This window comes from Mustela nivalis (assembly GCF_964662115.1).
Source record: "Mustela nivalis genome assembly, chromosome: 8".
NCBI lineage: Eukaryota > Metazoa > Chordata > Mammalia > Carnivora > Mustelidae > Mustela > Mustela nivalis.
The window spans coordinates 81,530,579-81,554,287 of NC_139027.1; the positions used below are offsets into that span (position 1 = coordinate 81,530,579).

A 23,709-nucleotide genomic window follows, 5' to 3' on the forward strand; every position below is an offset into this window, starting at 1 on the left:
GTAATTAAATATCTTCTGCTCTTTTAAAGATACTCAAGAGAAAGAAAAGGTGAGTCAGAGAAAACATTGCAAATCTTGTATCTGATAAAAGGTTTATATTCAGAATATCCACAGAACTCTCAAGATGCAACAGTAAGAAAACAAAAAGTCCAACTTAAAAATTGGCAAGAGGTTTAAATAGATGCTTCATCAGAGAAGATATATGGTTGGAAAAAAGCACCTGTAAAGATACTCAACATCATTAGTTCTTCAGGAAATATCTGTTAAAATGGTTAAAATGGAAGAAAAGATTGACCAGATTAAGTAACAGTGAGAATGTGTGAGAAATGGAACTCTCAAATACCACTGGTGGGTATGTGAAATGGTATAACTGCTTTGGGAGGCAATTTGGTAGTTTTCCCTCTAATTCAAAATATACCTACTATCTGATTCAGACATTTCATTCCAAAATATTTACCCGAGAGAAGTGAAAGCCCAAAAAGATTTGTACACAAATATTCATAGCAGTTTTACTTAAAATAGACCTAAACCAGAAACCACTGAAATGTCCAACAGCAATGGAATGGATAAAAACAGTGGTATATCCATCCAGTGAATACTATGCAGCATTAAAGGGAACAAATTACTGGTACATACTACAATATAGAGGAATCTTTTCTTTTAAAAATAATTTTATTTATTTATTTATTTATCAGAGACACAGAGAGAGAGAGAGTATAAGCAGGAGACTCAATGTGAGACTCTATCCCACGACCTTGGGACCATGACCTGAGGTGAAGGCAGATACTTAACTGACTGAGCCACCCAGGTGTCCCCCAATATAGATGAATCTTAAAGTAAATATACAGAGTGACAAGAGACAGACAAAAAGACCATATACTGTATGATTCAATCCACATAAAATTCTAGCAAATACCAACTAATCAGTAGTAATAGAAAGGCAGATCAGCAGCAGCCTGGGGTGGGATAAGAGGGATGAATTTACAAAGGGGTTTTAGAAAATTTTAGGGATGATGGGTATAGTCATTGTCTTGATGTGGTAATGATTTCACAGGTTTATACGTATGTCAAAACCTAATCAAGGTCCACTTGGCAGCATTTTCTGGGAGTTTAACCTTTGGATTTGACCTCCCTGCTCCAAGACAGTGTCTTTTCTAACTGCCACATCACTGTACCGGACGTTTCCTCTGAGAGTCACATACATCCAATTCCTATATGGCCAGGAGTGATGATGCAGTGATGATTTAAAAATGCAGGAAAGAACACCAATGAATCTATGAGGAAGAAAAATTCTGCCTGTTTATAAATTCTGTTTTATCTGATGAAGTTTCACTCCAAAAAAAAATTTTTTTTTCTTTTAAAGAAGGAGGCAAGGGGTGCCTGGGTGGCTCAGTTGGTTAAGTGTCTGCCTTTGGCTCAGGTCATGATCCTGGTGTCCTGGGACTGAGCTCTATGTGGGGAATCCTTGCTCAGAAGGGAGCCTGCTTTTTCCTCTCCTGCCCCCCCCCCGCTTATGTGCATGCATGCTCTCTCTCTGTCAAATAAAAAAATAAAATCTTAAGAAAAAAATCAAAGCAAGAAGGCAAGAGAGGGGCACTGATTATTTTTAAATTACAAAATGCTCAAAATTTACAAAGGGATAAATGTAATGAATAAAGCCTTAAAATAAAAAACCTGCACCCATGAACCCACCAAGTAATCGGAGAAATAGAACATTATCAGTGTCTTTAAGGTTTTCTGCATGCCCTTGCACCTCCCCACTTGAGGACTGCTGTTAGAACCTGAATTTCTCATCCCAGATAAAGGTCTTTTCTCTCCTGACAACAGATAACGGAGAATATCATGAAAATATCTTAATAAGAATCATCCCTTTAGACAAATAACACTCAAGTTTCTTAGAGAGGAAGTTTGAGAGGAAGTGGAAATAACACTTCTAAAGGAAGAATTACTTATAATAACTTTAAGGAACATGATTAGTTAGGATTCCTCCACATTAAGGGAATTGGAGATGAAGTAATGAAATTGAACTGGTTTTTAAAGGAGAACTACTTGTTGTAAAGAACAACAGAGTTTGAAATTGAGTCAAGAACTGAGTGTAGTCTTACAGCCTTTTGTTAACCAAGAGGTACGTTTGGACCTTCTTATTTTTGTGGTTTCTATGACCGAAACCACCGTGGCAGTGAGCTGGAAAATGAATGTGTTTTTGCTCATGAAATCTTCATCTATGAGGATATAGGAATAACAAACATGGAAAATGATATTTTCTGGCCACGCACGCACTCCCTCCCAAGGCACTTCATAATGGCTTCTGACGTTAAGCGAGTTAAAATAATACATGATCTACTGACTTCCTTGTACTGAAGGTAGTGGTGTTTGTGATTTCTGTAAGTATCAGATCACAGGGGCAAGAGCACAGGAGAGTTACATTTGTAATGACTGAGCCTTTAATTCATACTCTATAAAGTTTTGAAGTTTCTATTCTCTTGGTAAGATACTACAATGTACAGAAAAATATGAAGAGAAGAACAATCCTGGATTCTTGGCAATTCCTTCCTTCCAAATAACGGTGGTTAATGACGTGGAACTGTCCGTCCATCCAGGCTTTTGAACTGTAGTGTGTGGAAACGTCCGTTTAATTTTTAAATGTAAAACGAAAGCCGCAAAGGGAACTACGTAAACTATCCATAACGGGACTTCAAAGAAGGGGAAATGGGTCAGAATAGGAGGTCGCATGCCCTGCGCAAAAGTTTTATACAAAAAATGATAATTACGAAAGCCATGTAATTACAAGCACAAAAAAACTGCTTGTGATATAATGTTAAATCGAATGAGATGGCACAGAGGGGCACCTGGCTGGCTCAGTTGGTAGAACATATGACTCTTGATCTCAAGGTCATGAGTCAAGCCCCACATTGGGCACATTTTACTTGAAAGAGAAAGTGATTACAAAAACATATGTGCATAGAAAAACAGAGTAGATGGAAATATTCCAAAATGCTAACAGAAAGTAGGTATGCTGATCAGAAAGTAGGTAGCATGGAAGGACTTTCTAAACCTTATTTCTCCTATCTTCTGTATTATGGCTATATATATATATATATATTTTTTTTTTTAATAACAAAATTACTTAAAAAAATCTGTAGTAAACAGAACCTTTTGATCCTTCCTACAGATTTAGTAACAGTATTAACTTCCATCAAAGAGCAAATGAAGACAAAATAGTTTCAACTAATTTTTTTTTAAAGATTTTATTTATTTATTTAACACTGAGAGATTACAGGTAGGCAAAGAGGCAGGCCGGGTTGGGGCAGGGGGAGCAGGCTCCCCGCTGAGCAGAAAGCCCAATGCGGGGCTTGATTCCAGGACCCTGAGATCATGAGTTGAGCCGAAGGCAGAGGCTTAACCCACTGAGCCACCCACACACTCCATCAGCTAATGTTTAATGGCACAAGAAGTCAGACACTTTTACTACGCTGGAACTCACTTAGAACTTGACCTATTATGAATATAAGTAATACACTGTCTTACCGTATTAAAGACAGTGAATTCCTTATGCACTGGATGAACTGAAAACAGTACCCAAACTTCACAGAAGTGTACAGCTGGAGAGAAAACGAGGAAAGGAGTTGAAGTTTGTAGATCGAAATTCTAGACTTCGGGGACCCCCCGGGTCGGCTCAGTCAGCTAAGTGTCCGGCTCTTGATTTTAGCTCAGGTCGTGTTGCGCCCCGTGTTGGGCTCTGTGCTCAGTGGGGAGTCTGCTTCAATCCCTCTCTCTCTACCCCTCACCTGCTCTTGTGCATTCTCTTTCTCTCTTATATAAATAAATAAATAAATCTTTAAAAAAAAAAAGAAAAGTTCTAGTCTTGGATTTGCCCTTGCTAGCCCAATTTTCTATTTCAGTGTGTGAATGGAGAGAAAATGCCCTGCCTAACAGTGATTTTTCATGAGAACAAACCAAAACAAAACAATCTATAAACTGAAAGAAAAATCAGAGGGCCGAGAAGAGATGGTAGAAGGGAGTTCTGTTAGAGGTTCATGCTCAAACCCGCACCCCCCAAGTAACCTTTGTTTGAGTGGTTCTGGGATGGGGCAGACACAGCATTTTTGGATTTGGCCCATTTCATGGCTCCACTGTTAGAAAGGTCTTTCTTATATTGGCCTCTACAACTTTCTGCCCTATTGTCTTAGTTCCATCTCTGGGGTAGGATACCTTGGTCCCTCGTCTGGCCTGATGATTTCCAGGTGTGCTGCTATCAATCCCCTTGGTTTATTGACCAACAGAAGAGCCTGGATGGCTTTCTCAGGCCAGGAAAGCCTGAGCGTGCCTCGGTGGGAACATGTTTAGAAAAGACGGCTCTGCAGATTGATCTTGAGAGTGACCACCCTCTCCTGTGTTAGAAGTCATGCTTCCACCAGGGCAGCTCAGCATGCAGTCTCTGATCGCACTCAAGATTCATCAAGGATGTCTTAATCCATCAAGATCGCCCACATGGGTTTGGCTTTGTTTTCCACAGATACTTCTGCTTTTTGTGTACCCTGTCCTGTAATTACAAAATTAGGACTGGGAAAAAAGAACAGGGTTTTACATTTGTCTCTGTTAAATTCTGTTTTGTTAGATTGGCGCTGTGGTTCCCTCCTAGTGGGATCTTTTTGGTTGTGGATTTACTCAGTGCTTTTCAGTCTATTCTACCTAGGGGGTCCTCCATCATGTAAATATGCCAGCTTTGCCCTAGGCTGCAGGGACTTGCACTGGGCTCACCAGCTCGGCCTCCAGCCTCTAACTTGGCTTTGTGACCTCCTCCCTTTCATACATGGCCTCTGGAAATATTACCAGGATCCACACCTACACTTCCTGGCTCTTCTTGCCAATGCTCACTTGCTAATTTTTTTTTTTTTTTTTTTTTTTTTGGCTTCAGATTCTTCTAGTTCTGCTTTCTAACTTTGAATTTGCTTTTGTGGAGACTGGGGGGTAATGTATTCCTTCTAATCCTCCCTCCCCTCATTATCCTCTACTGTTTACTTACTGGTGGGTCACCCATGGTGGGTCACCCATGACCATAGGAACATGCAGCCAGGCTGCCATTTTCCTAGGAGGGACCAAATAGGGCCCTGAGGTTTTCCACCGGAGACCACTCTTTAGGTGGTCCCATTTGCCGTGGAGCATGGGTGTTTATGAAAATATCCAGTTCTACCAACTGTATTCTTCATTTTGTTCACAAAAAAAAGAGGCTTGCAATTGCTTTCATGAGCTCTCCATTCATTGAGTCTGCAGTGTTCTGCATAATCTCCCCATCTATAACTCCATCAAACAGATTGAATGAGCCTTACCAGGCTTGACTCATTCTTAGTCAACTCATGTTTTCTCTCAGTGATCACAGCTTCATTAAGTGCTAAAAGACTAGCTCTGTAATAATTCATCTAAAATCTTTCCTATTCACTAATTTCTACTTGCAACAACCCTCAGACCCAGTGATGGCTGAGGAAGCTCTCTGGACATAATGAAATATTAAAAAATGACCTCCTCCTAAGAAGTTTTGTAGGAAGCTGGAAGACATCACGTGACTTGGTGGTCTGGAAGGGTATGGGGACAATCTGATTGTTTATATGTTGGTTGCCTGGAGCAGGAGTGAAATCAACATGCAAGTCCCAAGCCGGATTCTCCCAGGGCTTAACCACAAAGGTTACAGGGCGGCCATTTGGCATGATGTGCTAATTTTCCTGTTTAAAGGAACAAAGGTTAAACTAACAGAATGTGTCACTGGAAGGTACTTCAGAGATCATGCAGACCAGTGGTCCTCAAACCCAAATATGTCCATGAGTCACCTGGGCACTTGTATTAAAAAATGCAGATTCTGATTCAATAATACTGGGGTAGGGGCCTGAGATTCTGTATTTCTGACCTGTTCCCTGGTGATGCTCTTGGCCTCTGGCTGTACTTTATGTCACAAGGACTTCGACTACACTGCATTTTTCCCCCCAGATGTAGAAACTGAAGTCCAGAGAGGTGATTTCCCCAAAGACACATGATGAAGTTAAAGCAGTTTCTTTTCTTTGGGTCTCCTGGGGCCCAGGTCAGTGTCCATTTAATTGAAAAATTGCTGGACTGTAAAACAGAGGTTTACTCTTTTTTTTTTTTTAATATAATTTTTTATTTTTTATAAACATATATTTTTATCCCCAGGGGTACAGGTCTGTGAATCACCAGGTTTACACACTTCACAGCACTCACCAAAACACATACCCTCCCCAATGTCCATAATCCCACCCCCTTCTCCCAAACCCCCTCCCCCCCAGCAACCCTCAGTTTGTTTTGTGAGATTAAGAGTCACTTATGGTTTGTCTCCCTCCCAATCCCATCTTGTTTCATTTATTCTTCTCGTACCCACTTAAGCCCCCATATGATCTCCCTGATATGAGGTTTACTCTTTCTTAAGGACTCCCAGCCTATGGCGGGAGAACCAAGGTTAGACGCCAGGTATGGCCATGCATGCACACAGACACACACATGTGCACCCACACAGGTGTTCATGCTCAAAGACATTGCCTATGCTTCTTCATGTTGTCCTCCCTCATCCGTTGCTGCATAGGAAACACATGAAATACGAACACATTAAAGATGCTCTTAAATGCAAGTCAATCCTGAATGTGTAAACTTTTTCTTAAGAATATTCTGGGAAAAATACACGAGTTGTTTCTGACCTCTTAAGGATAAATACAGAACGTTCTGGGGTTCTGCAGAGACCAGTGTGTCATAATGACATTTTCTATAGTTTGAATAGTAAATGCTCTGGGCTTGGCACAGTGAGTTCCATGCTCCAGCATTTATAAAGGATCCTGGAGTTTGGAGATTTTCCATTAACTTCTGGTATTGAATTTTTGTTGCCAATTATGAATATATATATATATATTTTTAAACTCTGTGGAGGAACTAAGCAACTGAGAAATCCCAGGGAGAAGTGTGTGTGCGCGCGCGCGCGTGTGTGTGTGTGTGTGTGTTCATGCATGTCCTGACATACTTTTCTCCTTGCTGAGAAGTGGAAAGAGGGAAGGAGAAGAAATGGTCTGGAGCGGGAAAGAGGGTCAGAAAAATCCTTGAAATGAACTATCTCCTCTTCACTGGAAGGTTAGATAAGATGATAAACTAAACCAATTAGGGAAAAATGGGGTCACAAACTCTTATTTTGGGAGGCAAATACCTATGATGGGTTAAGCCCATTGTTGCGTCTGCAGCCAGCTATCTACTGGATGGTAAGCTTCTTGAGGCCAAGGCAGGGTCTTCTAGGCACCCCCCCCCCCATTTTTTTTTCCCACTAATTCCAAAATGCTTAGAAGAGAGTCTTGCATCCAGTGAGAGGCCAGAAGCATCTCTGGAATGAAATATCATTTATCTTCCAGCATCAGTCATTCCTGGCCAGCAACCCCGGAAGCCGCTAGTGTGTTTCGAAGAGCGTAAGAGCTTCATCTGGAACTTATGCTCGTGAGCTGGTGTTTGTCTGGAAGTTGTAAAAGCCCTGCTAACTGTGGCTTCTTCTCTCCTAATTGGCCTCTTCTTGTCCACTCAGAGTCTCTCCGTTGGTGTTCTCTCTTTCTTAATGGGAGGAAAGAGTGGGAGGAGAAGAAGGATACAGAAGAGAGGAAAGAGGAGGAAGAAGAAGGCCAAGGAGGAGGCGGGAGAGGAGCAAGGGAAGGAGAAGAGGGGAAGGGGGAGGGGAGGAGATAGAGGAGCAGGGAGGAACTGAGGCAGAGAGATGGCAAGCTGCTTGCACAGAGGAAAAGGGGTCAACCTCCTTCCCCTGAGATGCCCCTCCCCTGGCTCCCCAGCTACCACTGATCTCTGCTGTGGGAGTCCGTGTTAGTCAGGACACTTTGAAAGCCCAGCTTGGCTGACCTGGCAATACCAAAAGGTAGATGTTGGTTCTCATTACTGAACATCCCTGAGATAATATGGGTTGGATCAGTTTCTAGCACTTTCTTTGCAGTTCTCTGGAAACCCCTCCCTTGTGTGGACTTCATTCTCAAGCTCACTTCTGTCATCTTAAGAAGGGTTCTCATATCAGCAATAAAGGGGTGCTTCCTACCATTGTCAAGTGGAAGCCCCAAGCCTTCCTCTGACTGGACTGCCCCCTTACTAGGGCCAGGAGGATGCCGCATGCCGCCTGGCTTTGCCTTGTTGTGCCCATCCCATGACCTCTCTGGAAGGAACGGTGGGATGACCCTGGTTGGCTCAGACCAGTGGGGCCAACCCTAGAGTTGGAGATGGAGTTAGTCCCTCAAGGCTCAGATCTACTCCACATTGGAGGAAAGGCGGCAAGTTCAGTGTTACCTTTGAGGGTCTTCTCAGCTTTCTCACTGGGGTTATGTCTTTAACAACAATCTGTTGATTTGCCAGATGGTCTAAATCTGCTTGTTCACATTTTTTTTATTTATTTATTTGACAGACAGATATCACAAGCAGGCAGAGAGAGAGGAGGAAGCAGGCTCCCCTCCAAGCAGAGAGCCTAATGCGGAGCTCTATCCCTGGACCCCGGGATCACGACCTGAGCCGAAGGCAGAGGCCCTAACCCACTGAGCCACCCAGGTGCCCCTTGCTCACATTTTATTTTATTTTATTTTTTATTTTTTTAAAGATTTTATTTATTTATTTGACAGAGAGAGATCACAAGTAGGCATCGAGGCAGGCAGAGAGAGAGAGAGGAGGAAGCAGGCTCCCTGCTGAGCAGAGAGCCCGATGCGGGACTCGATCCCAGGACTCTGAGATCATGACCTGAGCCGAAGGCAGCGGCTTAACTCACTGAGCCACTCAGGCGCCCCCCTTGCTCACATTTTAGATAGGTTTTAAAAATATTAGCAAACTACTGCAGGAATGTTGCTTTAAACCTCAAGATCATTCTGCTTATTCTTTATGTTATTAAAATCCCTGCCTGCAGCGAAAGTAGAACATTTGGTCTCTCAATTAAATTTCATTAATCTACCAATTAATCATGGCTGTTTGGCAATTACCCAGAATGGGAAGGCATTCCGGGACACCCTCTGGAAAGGATACCACCACGGCGTGAGGAAACCGCCTTGTCCCTGAGTACATATGTTCCCAAACAAACGGCACTGATTCCAGGTAAGATGTGAAGAGCAACACTGAATGGGCTCATCTGGGCTCCACTCTGTGTGGGGAAGGGACCTTGAGGAAGGTGTTGATTTTTTTTCTACACGTTTTCTAAAATGGGTCTAAAAAATTTAAATGTGCTAGAAAAATGTCTGACACATAACAAGTGGCCCCTCTTGCTGTCTGTTGTTATCACAGAGGCACGACACGGGAGTGTGGCGGAAACGGTCATCCCAGGATGCAGCTGGGGGGGCGGTGAGCTTCTGTGAACGGTGGTAAAGGTCAGAAGTATGGGAAGGGGGGCAATGAGAAGGGGTAAATGCACATGCAGGCGCTGTCACATTCAAGAGAAGAAGGAGAGGGAGTAAGAGGGTAGTGGCTACAGAGCACACACAAACACAAGTTTGAGCGGCATCTTCTCAAGTCGATGGCCCTCCAGATGGGCACAGCCCAAGGGGTTCTTGCAAAGGGCAGTGGGAACAAGGCTTATGGAGGAACCTAAAGGCCAACATGGGAGGTTTGTGCATGCTGCAGATTTTTGAGCTGCACTGTGAAAACCTGGACCCCGTGTCCTGTAGAGAACACGAATTAGAATGTGGGGCATAGGAGGGGCCAAAGGAGAAAGAGAAAAGAGGCAGCAGGCCAGTATATCTCTCCTGCATGAACTCGGCTCCCTCCGGTGGAAGCCAGAGGCTCTGGCTACAGCCCTTCCTCCCCTCCTGCCTGCCACTGTCCGATCATCACACCAAGCCCAGGGGTGATCAATGGGTCTCCCACTTCCAGGACACTGACAAGAGAGCCTGGCTGAGTTCCCAGGGCCTGTGTCAGGTGAACAGGCATATCATGAAGGGGCCCGGGGCTGAAAGATAAAAGGAACTGAAAAGGTCCTCCAAGCTCTCGCCTGTGGCTATCGTCACAAGAAGGATCGGGAGGCTGGCAGCCGAGGGAGAGGGTATGAGTCCCCAGTCTTGGCCTTGACCCATCGGCTGATGGGACCCCTGCTGGGCTGGACATGCTGGTAAGCCTTGTCTAGGTCTAACACAAAGTCACATGGGAGAGAGACACAGGATTGTGAAGCATTTCGATGCGAGTGTGCGGTAAAGTGTGTTGGTATTTCGTAAGGGTTTGGCACGTTTTCGGAATGATTCTGGCTGTCTGCCCAGCTCTGAGTTTCCTGTTCATAGCTCCCTGCATGTGTCACTGCTGAGGATTAAAGCCCCCATAGGCTCTGACACACACGTCACTCAGAGTCTCCTTTCAGCTGCGGCAAAACTGGGTCGCCTGACAAGACGTGAGGGACTCTCTCGTGCTGCGCAGACCAGATCCAAAGCTGTTTGGAAAAAGGAAAGAGGAATTAGCAAGTCTTTCCAGGGCTGTCTTCAGAATTCACTTTTGCTTTTAAGAACCAACGTCAATTCAGCTGACTTATTGGGGGGAAGAAACTGCTGTGGATTTACCCTCCAAGTCACCGCCTCCTGTGAGGCCAGCCATCTCCAAATGTCCCCAAGATGAAGAAAGGAGATGGTAAGATGATTAATTGCACTTCTGGTTTTTGTTCCCCTATTTCCTCCTCGTTTTCTTTTTGCGTATTTCTACACCGATGAAAGATTTGGGAGGGACAAACGGACTTTGATAAAACTGATCATGTGATGCTGTTTGTTGAAAATAGGATTTTAAGAATTTCTTGAAATTCTGTGGCTCTGTAGGCACATTTAATCTTAAGATGTGTCTGGGAGTCATATTAAAAGATCAACTATGATAATGTATGTTTTACTCTATGGAAGATTAATTATGAAAGATATGGGAAATATATTTTATAACTATATACTACTTAAGAGCCGTAAATAGGGGCATGACGTTTGGTAAATCGTGAAGTTTAAGTGAAGGGTATTGTAAATAAGAATTTCTTTAAAATGCTGCTGATGTTTGAATTAGAATGTTAGAATGCAAATTGATCCATTTGCATTAAGCTTTGTCTGTTTGAGAGGGGCACAATCTGGCCCGATATTTGATGACCGAAGGATTGCCTTACTATTAACAGACACGCATTGGTTGCATTTAAAGTTATAATGTGTTGTACTAGCAAGGCTTATATGTGCTTCTTCCAGTGAAGGCTTAAAATGTCATTCCTGAGGCTTTACAAATATTACTCCCAGAGCTGTAGGGAGAACTCGGAAGAGATGATTGTCCAGTATTTCTTTATTGGATGTGCCTGACTTCCATAATCCTATGAGTAGCGTTTCTGTGGGAAAGAACAAGAAAATGGGAGAGAATCTGGAAGATTAAAGATAGGAAATGAGAACACAAAAAAGAAAGCAAAATGAGCTTTACTGTTCAATGCAATTCAATTCAATTGACAACTCCTAACTTTTATGCAAAATGCTCATTGGCACTATGGTGAAGAGGGCTCGGGGAGCAGGGTTAGGGAGGATGTTTTCCGATGGTTCAGCTGGTCTGTGAATCCCGCTATTCACCTATGGGCCTCTGGGGACCACCGCTTGTACTGGAGGCCAAGAGAAGGGTTGTGCTCTCTGGAAATGTGTGGATCTCTTGGGGGAAAGTAAGTAGATAAGGCTGCCCACAAGGAGGAGGGAGCACTTCTTGAGATGAATTTAATCTTCTTAATTCTGGTGATGAATTTAAAGAGATGCTTATTGCCTTTCTCAAGTCAGGAGAAGGCTGCTCATTTTCTTTCCCCTAACACCTTCTGGGCACATGCTTGCTCCCTTACTTAGGAGAAAACCTTGCCGGGCATGCTGGAGGAATGGCTGAAATTCATTTCCAAAACATCCCTTGCGAGACTGACAGGATTAGCATATCCTTACTGTCAGAAATAAAATAAAGGACATATAGATCAATAAATAAGATGGAAGATAAAAACCTATCATCGTGAGAGAAAGGCCAATTTCTTTCTACAAAAATTGTTTGATCACATTATACAATTTATTAAGTCATGTTGTTAGATATTGGCGTGTTTTGTTTTCTATTATCAACATTACAGAACTAATGTACTTAAAATGAAAATGTTGTGTCTCTTCTTGATTATTTCCTTGGACTAGATTTCCAGAGGGAATAGGGTCAAAGGGCATGAGCATTTTTGAAGCTCTTGATCCATGCCACTAGACTTAATCTAGGAAAGTGCTATTAATTTACACTCCCTCCAGCACTGCATGAATACCATTTTACCACACTTTCACCAACATTGGGTTTTGACTTTTTTTTTTTTTTTTAAATAAATGTGCTAATCTGATAACTGGCAAAGCCTGTTTTGTTGTTTTGATTTGTTTTAAGGGAACCCTTTGCAGAACTTTTCCACTTCCTATTCTGCCCTCTTTGGGTTCAGATTTTTGTCTTTTTTGGTTGTGTACATCAAAGCAATCATTTCTTACAGTAACTTATGCCAACCTAATTTCTGGGGACTTTGACCTCATTTGATGTCGCTCAGCAGGCCTGCTGAGAGCGTGGGGAATCAAATGCTTTTGCTCGTTCTACCATTTGAACAACCCAGGACAAAACTCAGTCTTTTATTTCCTTTTTGTCTATAAAATTTGAAGATAAGGATTGACGTTTCATCCCACTACACGATTGTACTGGGAACAGAGATGAGACAGAGGAACGTTCTTTGAACAGAAAAAAAGTGAAAAATATAAAACAGTACAATTGTGATTGCTTGTTCTTACGAAGTTTATTTATATTCTCACCTTATAAAGTATGTCGTGTTTGGAGAACTGCATGCTGAAATTTTGACAATGTGTTCTAATTATAGACTTAGAAACTGTGTGTGTGTGTGTTGTAACATATTTTTTAGTTCTTGGAGTCAGCCCTAGTATTCGGTATATTCTAGCAGTACATGGAGATATTTTAGATTGAAGGTGGCTTCTATTTTGTTGCTTACTTATCTCACTTGCGTGCAGGACAGCACGCCATTCTTCTTTATTGTGTTGTTGTTGACCACTTGCTTTGCTCAGTTCCCCTTCTCAAAGGTGGGACCTGTTTTACTTGTGTTACTCTCTCCAGGGCCCCGTTCTGGTCTGATACCGAGGGGGGCTCAATGAACGTTTTTTGAATGAGTCCACAGAAGGGAGCTGAGAACATTGTTACCTAATTCTTCATGGAAAGGAATTTCTTAAAAAGGAATCACAGAAGATTTTGAAAATGGAGATTTTCTGTGGCAAATTGATTTATTTAATTTCACTTGGGCTGGTTTCCATTTTAATTGAATGAACATTTAAAACTCTTAATGGATATTAAGCAAATGAATACAAGCCAAGGGTAGAACCAGGAAAATGGAGATCATAGACTTGTGAGTGTAAGTCGCATGGACTTGGTATGAATATGGTATGTGTTACAGTGTTTCATTCTGACCCCCAGCTCAGTGCTACGCTGATGAATCAGAACCAAACTGATGCTTAGCAATGATGTGAACTTGGTGCCGAATAAATAATAATGATGGCTAATACTTAATAGAGCACTTGACTATATGTGAGGTATGGTTCTAAGTGCCTCATGTGTGAGGTAGTCATTGTTACAATCTTATTTTGCAGATTAAGAAACTGAAGTGCAGAGAAGTGATGTGCCCAAAGTCACACCAGTAGTTGGTGCACAGCTGGGATTCACCACGCAGTCTTACTTAGAGTCCACAGGTTGGTGAGGGTAGGTTTCAGTGAACTCTAGAGACAATGGCACATAGGTTTGGGACAACTGATGATGTTTGTGCTGTTCACTTTAGTATATAGTCACCATTCATTGAGTTCGCACCAAAGAACACATGCTGATCTATGTTCTTATGTCTAATCTGTTCACAATCTTGCAAGACTGGTAACATTATACCTGCTCAAGGACAAAACCAACTGAGACTCTGAGATGCTCAGTAAGTGGCCAGGAGGTGATGAGATGAGCTAGGGATTAGCGAAGCCCATCAATCTATATCAAGTGTATTAAACTTCTTAGCCTATGTGCTGCACTGGACGGTTGAGTGCTGATGTGCTTGGTTCTTCATCCAAAAGTGCTGAGTCCATTTCTATATTTGGAGGTGCTAGGCCTAGAAACTCAGTCAATGCAGCCCCTCACTTTGGAATTTTGGGGAGGTGAGGGTGCTCTGCCTTGGTCTCTCTGAATCTATGTGGGCCATTATGAAATGGTACCTGAAGTTGATTTTCAGGCCAACATTCCCTGGCAGGATCATCCAATTTATTACCTCATTCTAGACGCATTGATATTCAATATGCAGGGACACTTTCCATATAGGTTTCAACCACCAAGCACCCAATTCTACACCAAGATTGTTCAAAGAATGTCTCCAAGGAAGATGGGACAGAGTAAGGCAAGTTCTAGCTTAGGAGAGGGGGCTGGCTCCATTTTCGCCTGGGAAGCTTACCTATCTTCTTGTTGTTTAGTTTTTCAATTAGAAGATGAGTATGAGAATATAATTTAAAATAGTATTTTACACAATTTTCTATTAAACTTTTCAGTAAGATTTTGAAATTTAAAAATATTTTTCAACAAAGGGAGCCTGGGTGGCTCAGTTGGTTAAGCATCTGACTCTTGATTTCAGCTCATGTCTTGATCTCAGGGTGGTAAGTTCAAGCCCTATGTTGGGCTCCACACTGGGCATGGAGCTTACTTTAAAAAAATTATTTTATCAACAAATAACATGTAAAAGGTTATTCAGTGAAATCTTTCCTCTCACTTCTTCTCAGACATCTCTTTCCCAACCAGTAGACATCTCTTTCCACCAACAAGTAGCTGAGTAACTGTTAATAATTTTTTCTACCTTTTCTACCCTGTATTTGGGTGCTCCAGAGAAATAGGGCCAACAGGAAATAGATACATCAATCTCCTATTGGTTTTATAGGTAAAATCAGGCATATCATTGGGCTATTTTGAGAAATAGAGAGAGAGAAGAGATTATAAAATATTGGCTCATGTGGTTATGGGGGCTGAGAAGTCCCATTGTCTGTTGTCTTCAAGCTATAGACCCAGGAAAGGAGGTGGCCCAGTTCCAGGGCTTGGGAGCTGTAGAGCTAAAGGTGTGGATTCTAATCCATATCTGAAGGCATGAGAACCAGGAACACAAAAAGAAAATACATGTCTCTGCTCAAGTAGTCATGAAGAGTGAGTTGAACCTTTCTCTGCCTCTTTGTTCTATTTCAACCTTCAAGGGATTGGATGATGCCTGATTTACTCAGCTCAAAGGCCTGTTTCATCCAGAAATCCCTTCATAGATACACACCAGCTCAGGCAAATAGATTCATAAAATAAGCCATCACATACCCTAATGGTTTATACTCTTCTGCACCCCGTTCCATATCTGCATTTAACAAGGTGTATTTTTAACCTTTCAGTGGACTTTTAAGTTGTTTGCAATCTTTTGCTATTACAACCAGTGTTGCAATGAATAACAGCCTCACCTGTGTCATTTTGCAGAAGTGCACACAAACATGTTTATTGGCTCAATTCCTAGAAGTGGAATTGCAGGTCAAAGACTTGGACATTTGTGATTTTGATATGTATTTCAAAACTGCCCATCCACCTCCCACCTGGTTATAATAGATAATACTTCTGGGAATGTTTGAGAGCATGTTTCCCCATGCTCTTGTCAACACAGTATGCTAGCCAACTGGTTCTTATTTGACTTTTGTGGGAAGAAGTTAAGTCAGTGTGCTTTTTAAATTTTCATATCTCATTTCATCATGGAGGTTTCTTTATTTAGGCTTTATTTTTTGACAGCAGATTTAGGTTCACAGCAGATTTGAGGGGAAGGTATAGAGGTTTCACATATAAGTTCTTCCCTCCATTATCAACATGCTCCCCAACATTAGCTACAGTTGATGGACCAACACTGACACATCCTTATCACCCAAAGTCCATGGTTGATAGTAGGGTTCTCTCTCAGTGTTGTGCCATTTATGGGTTTAGACAAGTATGTAATAACATGCATACATCATTATGATATCATACAGAGTTTTCTATTGCCCTAAATGTCCTCTGTGCTGTACCTATTCATTCTTTCCACTCCCAGCTGAAAACCCTGGCAACTACTGATTTTTTTTACTACTGTCTTCATAGTTTTGTCTTACCCAGAATGCCATATGAATCAAGCAGTGTATAGTCTTTTCAGCCTGGCTTCTTTTATTTTGTAGAATGCGTTTAAGTTTCTCCTCCATGACTTTTCATGGCTTGATGGTTCATTTCTTTTTAGCACTAAATAATATTCCACCATCTGGATGTACACGGTTTATTTATCCATGAATCTACTCAATAATATGTTGGTTGCTTCCAAGTTTGGGCAATTATGAATAAAGCTCCTATAAATAGCTATGTTCAGGTTCTTGTGTGGATGTAATTTTCAGCTCTTTTATGTAAATACCAAGGGGCACAATTTCTGGATTGTGTGATAGGTCTGCTTTTAGTTTCGCAAGAAACCAACTGTCTTCCAAAGTGATTGTGCCATGCTGCATTCCTACCTGTGATGAATGAGAATTCCTGTAGCTCCATATCTTCACCAACATTTGATGTTGTCGATGTTCTGGATTTTGGCCATTCTAATAGGTGTGTAGCAATATTAGGATTGTTTTAAAAACTGTTTGTGATCATAACTTTTGGTTTACCCAGTGATTATTTTTTGAAGCCTTGCTGGGTGACTAGCCATGGGATGCCATAGTGGGTGAGGGTGGTCTAGTTGCTGCCTGCAAAGGCCACACAAAACATCTGGGCAGTAGCATGTATTATACCTGTTGTGATTAGTACCATGAAAGAGACAGGCCAGTGCTAAGAAGGTTACTGATGAGCTGAGTATCTGGTGATAGGAGTCTGGTTGAAGAGCAGGAGTTCTGAGGCACACAGGTGGAGGGTAGAGAGAACAGCAATGTAGAGCCCTGTTGGAGGAGCAAAAGAAGGTATGTACAGGGCTGACCAGGTGTGTGCGTGGGGGGTTAGAGGTGAGCTTGGAGACAGGGGCAGGGGGGCAGATCACTGTGGGCATTTGGGGCCACTGTCAAGATGCTGGAATTTATTCTGAATTTCAGATAGTCTTCAGTCATGGGCTGGAAAGATGGTGGCAGAGTCTGTAAAATCTTACCCACATAGACCATAAATGCTTACCTGGATAATGGACATTACAGGGAGAAGTCATTGTATTTGGCACAAGAGATAGTCACATTGGTGACATCTGGTAGAGGGCTGGTGCCAGCCTACACTTCACTCTTTGTCTAGCCTTAAATTCCTGTGTGTGTGACAAGTGACAAAAGCTTAGTCTAAACATGGCCATAGAGACGTACCACTAATACACATTCTACCTCTCCCAGAGATAAAACTCAGTTTACCAAGGCCTTACTCTTTCATTATCTCACACCTTACTGAATTAATTGATTATTTTGACAAGTCGTTATTGCATGTCCAGGCTAGGCTAAGCCTAGTGCTCAGTGCCCCTGAGAGGAAGAAGAGGAAGAGGTGGGAGTGAAAATAGAAAGATTTAGAAAATGAGCAACATCTTACAGTGTAGTTTTGAGACCGAGTCAAATGTCAGCAACCAAAAGGAAGGCAGGAAAGAAATAGCAAAAGGGCCTGGTCACTTCTGGATTCTAGATGAGAATTCTGGCCTTGCACTGTGGGCCACTTGTGTGCCCTGAGCATCTGCTTGGTGCTGGGGAGCCCTCTGGGCACTGGCGCTTCTCCCACATCCTTCCCTGGAGGTGCAGGTAGGGTTATCATTCTACCTTTAGAGATGAAGAATTGAGAGCTTTCCTCAAGACCACTGAGTGGGCCAGGGACAGAGTGGGACTGTCCTCTGAGCACTGAAGCCATGGCTATCTGTGCTCCAGAATGGAGCAAATTCCTAAGTTTTATTGTCTGGGGAGATCCCTGGGGAGAGGGTTTCTCTCCACTGTGTATCCTCTTTTGCTCTGGTCCCTCTGGTTCCATTCTGATGGGACTGCTTTGCTTATGAGTCTGCAGTGCTGGGAAGGCCCTTCAGAAGGGGTGTGGATGGACCACAGCCTCAGTAGCCTGATGGTAAGGCTAGAAACCAAGAAGTTCTTCCATCTTGTGAAGAAACACAGGGGCCTGGGACAGAGTATTGATGACTGGGTGGGCACTCAGGTTCTATCTCCATGGCACAAGCAGTCATTTGTGGCCAGAGAAGAGTGGGGATTTGTGTGTGTGTGTGTGTGTGTGTGTGGCATCTGGAATGAAGATTCCAGGATCTCTTGGCCCGTGGAAAAGGCATGAAGGGATGCAGGTTTCTGTGGACATAGGAACATGGAAGAGGAAACAGGAAGAATATGAGGTCAGCTTCTTAACTTAAGCTCAGGCAACCTCTCCTGGTCCAGGGAAAAGACGGCAGGTTTGCTTCTGATACGAAAGGACTCCTCATGTGATTTTTAGGTACTCAACCCAAACAGAATTGTCCAATCAAAAGCAAAGTAGGACAGGGGATTATTAAGTGAGAGTGACAGGTAAGAAAGGTAGCAAAAGGAGTTTTTACCAAAAAAGAAAAAAAAAGTCCAGAGACATATTTGTAAAATTTGAAATGTGCCTGTGTTAATCATGACTGAAATAAATATTTTAGGATTTCTGGATTTTTAGGCTTTTGGTTTTCTTACATTTGTGCTCAGTTGGTCCAAAACAATGGCATGGTTTGCTTTAAAAACTAAAATTTCAGGAAGGATTTTAGCAATTTTGATGTCTGAAGCTGTCAGGCATTCCTGAAATGAATGAATGAATGAACGAATGAGCCACTGAATGAATGATATTTCTCTATAACTAGGTGATGGTGTGTTTGTGTCTTTTGTGGATGTCTGCCTCTTTCTATAGTTTGAGGGGAAAATTATGGGATGTGAATGTGCTTATAAATTATCCCATCTTGTTTCTAAGGAGGCTGAACCTCTTGACAATGTGTCCCTTCTTGGCTGACAATGAGTTCCATCTTGGCTTTTGATGACAGTAGCCACTCAGTCATTTTTGCCAATAGCATATTTCAACATGGGCCACAAAACCTACACATTCCAAAGCCATGAGTGCACCTACCCCCAGATTGATGTGGTTTCTCTAATTCTATTCTCAGAGTTAATGAGAGGGTAGCACTTGACTGGAAATCCTGGGGTAACTTTTCATAGATCTTTTATTATCTGTAACTTCCTTTGCTTGTCTCTTGATCTCTTTGCTGTCGGCTGACTAGAGTCGCTCCATCCTGGGAGTACCAGGCTGACTAGCAGTTGCTCCATCCTGGGAGTACAACAGTGAACACCCTGCTGCCTCCCTGCCCCCACCCCTCACCCCCACCCTGATCTGTCTCCTGCCCATGATTGCTGCCCGTGATGTTACCTGTGCTTCTGATATAGGTTTGGACCGAGGGAGACAGAGACCCAGAGATAGCAGGTGGTTTCTCAAGATGGTAATAGCTGATTAATAGAATCAGGTTATGAACCTGTGTCTGTTGGGCTCCCAAACTTCTTTGTATTGCATTGTGCCGAAATGATGAAGAAGGGAAACACAAGTGTATGGAATTGCTCTTTTTCTGATGTAGATGAAGTAGTTGTGTTTTCATGAGTGTTGACCTTTTTCAGAGTTTGTTCACAAGAAGCCTCCCTCCTTCTACCTCTGATGGGAATTTATCATCCAAATTGGCTCATGCTATCTGTAAGCTATCTTTTTTATAATTTATTTATTTTTTCAGCGTAACAGTATCCATTGTTTTAGCACCACACCCAGTGCTCCATGCAATCCATGCCCTCTCTAATACCCACCACTTGGTCCCCCCAACCTCCCAGCCCCGCCCCTTCAAAACCCTCAGATTTTTAAAAAAATATTATGTGTGCGGGTTATTTTCTACCCTCTGAAATGGTCAGTAGATAATATTTAAACTAAATTCAATACAAATGAAATATATATAATAGCAAAGTACAAATTAACTTGATAACTATTTCTCTGGAAAGCATCAACAGATGGTGCCTGAAGTAGGTGGGAGAAACCTGGTTTCACAAATAGTATCATCTCTCCATTGAAGAATCATCTGTATATCAAAAGGTTACTGATAACAGGTGTTGGCAAGATTGTAGAAAAAGGGAAACCCTATGCACTGTTGGTGGGAATGTAAATTGGTATAGTTACCACCAAAAGTAGTATGGACGTTCCTCAAAAAATTAAAAGTAGAACTACCAAATGATCCAGCAGTCTCACTGCTGTGTGCATATCCAAAGGAAATTAAAACAAGATCTTGAGGCCATATCTTCACTCTATGTTTATCGCAGCAGTATTCACAATAGATGAGGTATGGACACTACCTCAATATTCGTCCACAGGTGAGTGGATGAAGAAGATGTGGCACATATATGCAATGGGTTATGATTCAGCCATGAGAACAAAAGAAATCCTGCCATATACAATGACATGGATGAAGCTTTAGGGCATTAGGTTAAGTGAAATAAGCCAGACAGAGAAATACAAATACTGTATGAAACTGCGTCTATGTGAAGTCTAAAAAAGCTGAACTCAGAGCAACAGAGCAGAGTGGTGTTACCAGGGGCTGAGGGGAAATTCGAGGGACGTGGAGGGATTTTGATCAAAGAATAAAAACCTCTGGTTATGAGATTGGCAATTTTCAGGATCTAAGGTACAGCATGGTGATTATCGCTAATATATTGTATTAAATATTTGACAGTTGTCAAGAGAGTGGATCTTAAATGTTCTCACCACAAAAAAGAAGTGGCAATTATGTGTTGTGTTGAAGGTGTTAACTCAGGCTAATCATTTTGCAATATATAGATGTATCAGATTAACACCTTGCATACCCGAAATTTACACAGCGTTACATTGATATACATACATATTATATAGTTACATTGATGTACATATATGTATAATGTAGCTGGGAGTGCAAAGATTCATGGGATTTCTTTCCCAGAAGGAAAATACATGGTTATAATCAGCAGTGATAGAATGTGTGCTTAGATTTCATTGATTTAAAAAATCTAGTGTGAACTTGCCATGATTACCTCTTTTGAATACATTTCCCCCAAGGATGAAACATTTCTCTAGATTAGTACAGTGGGTTCCTGAGCTGATTCACAAGGAGAAAGGGAGGTTACAGTTTTGCTATTGTAGTAATGTGGGAAATTACACCCAACATCTCTCACCATGCTCAAGTGTTTATCATTAACCTCAAATTCTGAGGTTTATTTAACAGCAAGATCAGAGTTCTAAACTTCTTTTTTCCGCATTGAAATTGCTTAGAATGCTGGTAAGATAATGTGACAAGTGTACAGAAACTATGTGCATAGGAAAGTGAAAAATGCCACAGGGAGTGAGGTAGGGGGAGGAGAAGGGGTGGTGGAGATTGGTACTTCCCTGAGTCTGGAACTGATGTCCAAATTATAGCTTACTGTTTTAGGGAAACCTGTTGTGTGTTCCTGAGGTTGAACTGTCCCTTTCTTTGCCTGGCCACAGTCTACTGGGGCCATGTAGAAAATGGGTTTTGCTGTGTTAGTGAACCACACAGTTTTGTCAAATAGAATAAAGGTCTGCTGCATAGGGTTACCCTCTACCATCTAGACCAGCGGTCATCAGTCCTGGCTACATGTTGGAATCACCTGGAGAGCTTTAAAACAATTACTGATGGCCCCACCATGGGAGGTTCTGATGTGATTGCTCTGGGTCTCAGCATAGCGATTTAAAAAAAAACTCACCAGGTGGTTGTTACCATGCAACCAGTGAAACCTGGGTTGGGAACCACTGACCTGGGAAGGAGACAGCCATAAATTCAGTAAATTACCGAGTAAACAAGAAGCTGGCTAGAACAAGGCTGTCCAGAGCGATTGTCAAATCCTACCTGCTGGGGGAATTTAGGTCCATTTCCCAGAATACCTTGTCCACAGAAGTTATCAAAGCCTCTCTCTGTCCCACCCATGTGGTTTGAATTTTCTAAGACATGGTGGGCCTTAGTAGTGTAACTGTAGTCGCTGTCATTTACTTAACAAAGATGTAAACGTCTGCTCAGTTGAAGCTACAGTCAGAGAAAGAGCCTATCTTTACGCATTTGAGTATTAGGGGAGTGAAGAGCTCCTGTAAAATGAAATTGGGGGTTGCCAGTGACATCAGAGGCAGGGAGGTGAAGCCAAGGGTTCAGGGGAGCGGGAGAGAGTCCCCCATTTCCCCTGGTTGGAGGGGTGGGGAAACCCTAGAAGGCTCCTGTGGAAGGAGTACACAGTATTTGGGAAGGACTTGGAAGGGTGGGAAGGAGCTCTTGAGCTGGAGGAGGAAGGGTGACATTTTAGGGGGAGGGAAAGAAGCAGCCTCTGGGGGAGCTGGCAAGGAGGCAAATGTTCGCAAAGAGAATCCGGGGAGAGCAAGGTGGTTCTGGGACCTGAAACCCAGTGATCTGGCTTTGTCCCAGGGTCTGTGGGGGACCCAGCATGGCAGGCTTTGACTGCCAACGTTGAAGCAAAGGGCAAGAACCAGCTTGCCTAGTATTACTTATTCTGCAAACCTGGATTGTTTGGAAGAAAAGGGTGTTTTGGTCTAACCATCTGTTTTGAGGAGGTGAGAAAGAAGCCCACGTAGGTTACACAGGCCAGTTATACATTGACAGGTGGATGTATTGCATTCAGGTGGTTCAAACTTTAATCCCCTTTTCTCTAACTTCTACTGCCTCCTTTGTTCCTCCTGCCGAAGAAATTTAAGAACTTCCCCCTTTCCACACCCCTCCTACACCCACATGAACTTGTCTCTAAAATTTTAATATTAGAATTCCATCAAATGACATCTTGTTCTTGAAGGGATGGACTGTATGCTCTTTGTCATTTGTGGAAGTACAAATCTGAACTTCTACACTAACTTCTACACAAATCAGTTAATATTTGATTCCTCAGCAGTGAAAAAATAAGATTAGGTATGGCCATTAATAGGTTTGAAGGTAGCATGGTATTTATGTAACAAATTGGGGGCACATTGGTTGTTAGGTAATTATGGCAACTACTTTTTTTCTTCGTCTTCTTTTCAAAATACAAAAAAAAAATGTAAAGGTAAGCTAGATTTTGAAATAAATGACCAATACACATCATTCTGCAAATGATGTTTCTGGATTAATTTCATTGCATCCAAATAATCTTCAGTGTATTTTGAGAATTTTATTTATAAGAAAGTCGGTAAGTGCTGTTAGTGCATCAGCCTAGAAGGGGGGTAGATATGACTCTCCCTATAGCTGAGATCACTTCTAAGTTTGACATTAAGGTGTCAAAGTATTTACTGAGTGCTTTGCCTTGTTGCACATGTTGGAGGATACAAAAAAATAAAAATAAAAATAAAATAAAGAGGTGGTCATTGTCCCAAAAATCTATCGAATTTGCTTTTTTCTCTCCCTTTCTCCCATTGAAAGGAACAAGGGAAATCAGAAAATCATGTTAGCAGACATTTCTATTTAATCCTAGTGTGTTTATGACCAGGCTACATTTTTCTTTTCTTTTTTTTTTTATTTCAAATTTTAGTTTAAATTCTAGTCAGTTAACATATGGTGTGACATTGGTTTCAGGGGCAGAATTTAGTGTTTCATCACTTACCTATAACACCCGCTGCTCATCATAGCAAGTGTCCTCCTTGATATCATCATCCATT

At 42.1% G+C, this 23,709-nt stretch overlaps 1 protein-coding gene across 3 annotated transcripts in view; it reads left to right on the forward strand.

The window, feature by feature from the left end:
- Nucleotides 1-10,309: 10,309 nt before the first annotated feature.
- IL1R1 (interleukin 1 receptor type 1) overlaps nt 10,310-23,709 on the forward strand; it is a 73,077-nt gene continuing 59,677 nt past the window's right edge. The window contains exons 1-2 of one of the 3 annotated variants that reach the window (XM_082747142.1): nt 10,342-10,626; nt 13,647-13,745. The gene's annotated coding sequence lies outside the window, so the exon portion shown is untranslated. Of the gene's footprint in view, nt 10,627-13,646; nt 13,756-23,709 lie in introns of those variants that run through there. The other 2 variants (XM_082747141.1, XM_082747143.1) reach the window with 2 other exon arrangements.